The following is a 7,598-nucleotide window of genomic DNA, read 5'->3' on the forward strand; positions in this document are numbered from 1 at the left end:
TTAAAGATTTTGGGCCCATAAAAGGCACATTTATTGTCCGATGTCGCCGAAATTTGGGACTTTGAATTGTGTTATTCCCTGCGGCATCTTTCTGCAATATGGCACATATCGGTCCAGATTTGGATATAGCTGCCATATAGACCTAACGCAGTGAGTTGCGTTAGGCTCTTCAAAAACCTTCTGCAATTTGGCCTAGATCGATCAAGATTTGGATATAGCTGCCATATAGACCGATCTCTCGATTTAAGGTTTTGGCCCCATAAAAGACACATCTAGATTCCGATTTCGGTGCAATTTGACACATCTGTGTCGTTTGTGGTTCACATCGGTCTATATTTGGATATGGCTACCAAAAAGGCCAATATTTTGTTCTACAAAATTGAACAATGACTTGTACTTATAGGACCATTCAACGTTCGCGTCGAATTTGATCCAAATCGGACCATTTTTCGGTATAGCTGCTATGGGGGCATAAATTATAAATTTTTCGCCGGATTTTGAAGAAAAGTGGTTTACACATTTCCAAAGTTCGCCCCGGCCGAACTTAACACCTTTTTTAATTGTTCTTATTGTTATGTCTACATTAAAAAAACTGCATTCGTTCTTAAAAAATTTAAAGGGCGTAAATCGCTCATACAATCTCATTTAAATTTTGTGCACTTCTGGTGTAAATCTTGGCGTTAAAGGATTGTTCCATTAAATGCACGACCTCATCCGGAACGGTTTCCATCTATGCTGCTTGTATCTGAGCAATTCGGATGTCCAACTTTTTATTTTCATATAGATAATCGTTATCCATCTCCAAATACCTTTAGTCTTGATTGTTTTTAGGATAATTTTATTGATTCAGATGAAAACTTCACCTTTTGTAGGCTCAAAACCTTTTTTGGGAGATGGATCTATTCAACATTTGTATCAAAATAGGTCTGATCTTGACCTACTACAATAACTGTTCCAAATTCGTCTTTTGTAAGCTCAAGTTATAATATCGGGAGATAAATATATGGCAGCTATATCCAAATAGGATCCAATTTGAATCTCACTGTTTCAATTTTCAACGAAATCGGATAGTTTTATAGTTTCAACACCTTAAATAGGGAAATCGGTCCATTAGCTACTACATCCAAATATGGTTCGTCTAATCCCGAATTTCAAGGGGTCTCATACAAAATACTTAATAAATTTTCAGCGATATCGGGGTTTCAATATACCTTTAATTAGTTCAAGACTTTTAATCGTAAGTCGAAAAGACCAATAGGACTCTACAAAATTTAATCAAAAACCGGCAACAAATTTTCCTTTTTTGAATTTGGATATTTATTTGTTTTTTTTTATCATCCGATATAGGCAATGTTACGACATATCCTTAATACTTCACTGTTCCAAATTTGTTATGAATTACTGCTGCAATATACGGCAATGCACTATCCGGCGTCAAAAATCCTGCAAGATGAGAACTTCGACATTTGTACCCACGTGTTTCGACAACGTATGCACTACCATAGCCCTAACGTACTAACCAACTATTAAGAGCAGATTAGTAGCAGCCAAGATGTATTCATTTACAGGTAGTGGCAGTTGCCCAACAACAAAATATTGAGTGCACTATCTGTCAAAATCAGTGATTAGTGCAACTCTGATTTTGTGTATTTTACTAGTTCGTGCCATTCTTCATTGTTTGAGTGTGTTATGGTTCTTAACTAGAATACATACACACAACAAAAACTAGTTGACAGATAGTGCACTTGGCGAAAAAATATTGTAGTCAGCTGTTTGCGGTACACTACCTGCAATTGCATACCCTTGTCATCTGTTAACAGATGTCACGAATAAAACATCATTGTTCAAAACTGATCGTAACTTTTAATGAGAGATTAAAGTGAGTATTTTTGCTATTTATAGCTGAATGGAATGGAGTACATTTTTTTGGCCATGTTCTTTTTGTATACGTGGTGATTAATTTCACATTTATTTAAGGTCTCAGTGGTTTGCCGAACAAGTGTTAAGGCAACACATACTGCTTGACCCACCGCAGGCTTGTTGAGTACATAGACCACAATTATAAGGCAAACAATATACTCTACTTGGCCTTCAAATAAAACTGTAGCTTTAGAACAGCATATTTCAGTTCAAGTGTCCATTATTGCGGCCAATTCTTACAAACCTCAAATGATACATTTTATATTCTATAGATAAAAATATTTTTTTTAGCACTTAGCTGTCCTTGAACTGTATACATAGAATAATAAACTTCATGAGTGTTATCCCATGCCAATATTTCATATTTACAAATTAGATTCAAATGAACAAAGACAGAACTGGACTAACAGTTCATACACCTATTTACGTACTGTAGAAGTATGGCAATCGAAATGTAATCAAGGACATCTTTTAGATATCTCACAAATACAAAACTTGTCCTTTATGCACAACAAAAAACAAGTAAAAAGGCGTTAAGTTCGGCCGGGCCGAACTTTGGATACCCACCACTTTGGGTATGTATGTAAACCACCTATCGTAAAAATCCGGTGAAAATTGGATAACTTATGCACCCAAATTCGGCACGAAACTTGAATGGTCTAATAAATATAAGTCACTGTTGAATTTTGGATTTAAAATTTCAACGAAATCGGATAATAAATAAAGCTTTTATGAGCTTCAGACCCATTATCGGCAGATCGGTCTATATGACAGCTATATCTAAATACAGTTAGATCTTTACCATACTTGAGTCAGATGGCGGGTGGCCTAAAACTACTCACTGTTTCGAATTTCAGCAAAATCGGATGAAAAATAAAGCTTTTATGGGCTTCATATTCTTAATCAGGAGATCGGTTTGTATGGCAGCTATATCTAAATATAGTCCGACCTCACCCATATTTGGGTCCTATGTTGGGAGGTTCGAACCAACTCACTGTTTCAAATTTCAGCGAATTCGGGTAATAAATAAAGCTTTTGTGGGCTTCAGACCCTTAATCGACAGATCGGTCTATATGGCAGCTATTTATAAATATAGTCCGATCTGAAACATATTAAGGTCAGATGTCGGTAGGCTTAAAATAACCCGCTGTTTCAAATTTCAGCGAAATCGGGTAATAAATAAAGCTTTTATCGGCTTTAGACCCTTTATCGGGAGATCGGTTTATATGGCAGCTATATCTAAATGTCCAATCTGAACCATATTTGTGTCCTATGTTAGAAGGCGTAAAACAACTCACCGCTTAAAATTTCAGCGAAATCGGTTAAAAAATAATGGTTTTATGGGCTTCAGATCCTTTATTTAGAGATCGGTCTATATATCAGCTATATCTAAATATAGTCCAATTTAATCCATACTTAGTTCAGATATCGGGAAATCCAAAGCTGCTCACCGTTTCAAATTTCAGCGAAATCGGTTAAAAAATAAAGCTTTAATGGGCTTCAGACACTTAATTGGGAGACTTGAATTAACTCACTGATTCAAATGTGAGCGAAATCGGTTAATAAATAAAGCTTTTATGGGCTTCAGATCGGTAGATCGGTCAATATGGCAGCTATATCTAAATATAGTCCGATCTGATCTTTATTTGGGTCAGATGTCAGAAAGCCTTAACCTACTCACTGTTTCAAATTTCAGCGAAATCGGAAAAAAATAAAGCATTTATGGGCATTAGATCCGTTATCGGCAGATTGGTCTTTATAGCAGCTATATCCAAATATGGTCCGATTTAACCCTTTCAAGAACTTAACCAGCGAGCACTTAAAAGACGTACATATCTGTGCCAAATTTCAGCTCAATACCTCAATTTTTGAGGGCTGTATAATACTTACAACAGACGGACGGACAGACGCACGGACATCGTTAAATCGTTTTAGAATATTCGTCTGATTTTGAGAAATATTGCATGAAAGTGCTCATTTTTTAACCGATTCTTTCGAAATTTTGCAGGAAAAATTTTCTTATGACTCTCGATATTACTGGCGAATTTCATTTCATAGTGCATTATTTAACCAATCTTGCCAATATTTTGCACAACGCTTTCCTCGAGGACTACCACATTATCTGAGAAGTTTGCTCGAAATCGGTTCAGAATTAGATTAGCTCCCATACATATGTTCGTCAGATTTTGGCTAATTTGCAATAATGTTGTCATTTGTCCACCGTAGTAATTACAGTTTGAACATATTTGGTCACAGAGGCCCATCACAATTGGTTCAGAATTGAATATAGCTCCACATGGTACTTATAGGGTAGGTGTAGGGTATTATAAAGTCGGAGTATAGTATAGAAGTGTATGTGCAAAATTTTAAACAGCTGGCTTTACGCGTTCGACCGCTATTTCCACGGATGGATGAACATGGCCAGATCGACTTAGAATGTCAAGACGATCAAGAATATACGTACTTTATGGGGTTGTATATTAATATTTCGAGGCGTTGCAAACGGAATGACTAGATTAGTATGCCCTCCTTCAAGTATCATTTAGATTATATTTTGCCTAAGACATATACTTCTTTGGCTTTTAAAAGACGAAATTGTAAGGAAGTCTCAAGCCCCTACACTCGTAAGTTATTGTATACGACATTGCGTGGAATCAATATTATGCTGTTTTCGTTATTTTCCCTATCTTTCTCAAATCAATCGTAGTCTGTAAAGATTGTACTTCCATAGACTGAAATAAATAATCCTATGGCGAAGGGTAAAAAAGGAAACCCGCATGAAAAAAAGCCTAATCGGGTGTAATTAGTTAATTAATTGTAATTACTTACGAGTAAAACACACATAAATTACACTTTTACTTTATTAGATGGGGTCTGGAATACCAAAATAATTGGTTGTAATTTTCAAAAAATTATCGAGTATCAAATTTTATTTTCTTATGTGGTGTAAGTTCAAACAACTTATCAATGTTCAAAAAGTGCTACAGTCGAGCAAAATCAGTAATATTTTATTGCCCTGGGCGTGGTGTGGTCCGCTCACATTTATTGTTCGTTTTCGGCTATAAAAAAGACATACCGTATCACTGAGCTTAATCTTTACTTGAACAGTCCTTATTCATATGAGAGAAGTCCCTCCGTTGTTCGCAGCGGAAAGGAATTTACGTTTATTCCTTTCCACAAACATCCCATTAAGGATCAAAGGAAACGCCCTTCTCATAGCCGAACTCAAGTACTAGCTCTATTATAATATAATATAATGATATCACTTATAAATGATTTTTATACACACCTCCGAAGGATGGGGGTATATTCATTTTGTCATTCCGTTGGCAACACATCGAAATATCCATTTCCGACCCTATGAAGTATATGTATTGTTGATCAGCGTTAAAATCTAAGACGATCTAGACGTGTCCGTCCGGGGACAGTGAGTTGTGTTAGGTCCTTCGGTTTTCTTCGTTAATTTGGACCAGATCGGTCCAGATTTGGTTATATCTGGCATATAGACCGATCCTCCGATTTAGGGTCTTAGGTCCATAAAAGCCAGATTTAGTATCCGATTTTGATGAAATTTGGGACAATGAGTTGTGTTAGGTCCTTCGACATCCCTCGTCAATTTGGCCAGGATCGGGTCAGATTTGGTTATAGCTGCCATATAGCCTGATCCTCCGATTTAAGGTCTTAGGCCCATAAAAGCCACATTAATTATCCGATTTTGCTGAAATTTAAGACAGAGACTTGTGTTAGGCTCTTCGACATTTTTCTACATATAGACAGATCACTCGATTTAAGCTCTTGCTCCCATTAAAGGCGCATTTATTGTCCGATGTCGCCGAAATTTGGGATAGTGAGTTGTGTTAGGCCCCTCGACATCTTTTTGCAATATGGCCCAAACCGGTTCAGATTTGGATATAGTCGCCATATAGGCCGATCTCTCGATTTAAGGCATTACTCCCATAGAAGACGCATTTATTGTCCGATGTCGCTGAAATTTGTGATTGTGAGTTGTGTTAAGCCCTGCAACGTTTGACTTCAATTTGGCTCAGATCGGTCCAGATTTGAATATAGCTGCCATATAGACCGATCTCTCGATTTAAGATTTTGAGCCCATAAAAGGTGCATTTATAATCCGATTTCACTGACTTCTCGACATCCGTGTCGTATATGGTTCAGATCGGTTTATTTTAAGATGTAACTACTAAAAAGATCCATATCGGTCCAGATTTGAATATAGCTGCCATGCAGACCGATCTCTCGATTAAAGGATTCGGGCCCATAAGAGGCGCATTTATTGTACGATGTCGACGAAATTTGGGACAGTGAGTTGTGTTAGGCCCCTTTGACATACTTCGTCAATTTGGCCCAGATCGGTCCAGATTTGGATATAGCTGCCATATAGACCGATCTCTCGATTTTAAGTTTTTGGTTCATTAAAGGCGCGTTTTTTGTCTCTTGTTTGTTAATCTCTTCGACATTTTTCTGTAACTTGGCCGAAATCGGTTCAGATTTGGATATAGTTGCCATATAGATCGATATCTCGATTTAAAGTCTTGGCCCCATAAAATACGCATTTATAATCCGATTTCATTGAAATTTGACGCAGTGACTTATGTTAGGCTTCTCGACATCCGTGTCGTATATGGTTCAAATCGGTTTATTTTTAGATATAGCTACTAAAAGGATCAATATTTTGTTATACATAATTGAACAATTGAATTGTACTTATTAGTATTTGGTCCAAATAGGAACATATTTTTTTCAGATTTTTTGACTTATGTTAGGCTTCTCGACATCCGTGTCGTATATGGTTCAAATCGGTTTATTTTTAGATATAGCTACTAAAAGGATCAATATTTTGTTATACATAATTGAACAATTGAATTGTACTTATTAGTATTTGGTCCAAATAGGAACATATTTTTTTTCAGATTTTTCACCAGATTTTTACTAAAGGTGGTTTGCATATATATCCGAGGTGGTGGATATCCAGAGTTCGGCCCGGCCGAACTTATTGCCTTTTTACTTGTTAAACACTGAAATACCCAAATTGTACGTCGCTGAAGAGTGTTTAATTTTTTTATATTTTCGTCGGGATTTGAATCAAGCCGTTGAGGGTTCTGCATTGCGTTAGAACTCTGAAACCTGTTACTTGTCATTTATTTGTTCTTCAATATTTTTGTGTTAAGAAAATTGTGCTCGACCCACCTTAACACTTGAATATGTTCTTGTATGTAATCATAACACATGTACAGTTATCTGTCATTGCAACAAAAACAGGTTGATAAGTCAAGATCCGATTTTTTACGGACAAGATTACTCAGAATTAATAAAACAACAGAGAGCAAACGATACTCAATATCTGTAGGTTTGTATAACCAAAACATCTAAAGATGCTAGTCTCTGAGATCTGCACTCAACCAGAAAAAGAGAAATATGAATGTTATAGAAAGAAAACAATAACAAAATTGAGACGCTACTTTTTGTTTTCGTAAACAACGCCACTTTTTCATGAATGTGATTTGTATGCTTGAGAATAAAACGTATCGAATGTATACAACTTGAAGATGAGAAGAGCAGAGAAACAATCATTTGAATGAAATTGAGGATTATCTCATAGTTGTGACTTTGAGATTTCGCAATCAAGACTCAAAAAACCAAACGAAAAATTCTTGGAAATG

This window comes from Stomoxys calcitrans, chromosome 1, assembly GCF_963082655.1.
Source record: "Stomoxys calcitrans chromosome 1, idStoCalc2.1, whole genome shotgun sequence".
NCBI lineage: Eukaryota > Metazoa > Arthropoda > Insecta > Diptera > Muscidae > Stomoxys > Stomoxys calcitrans.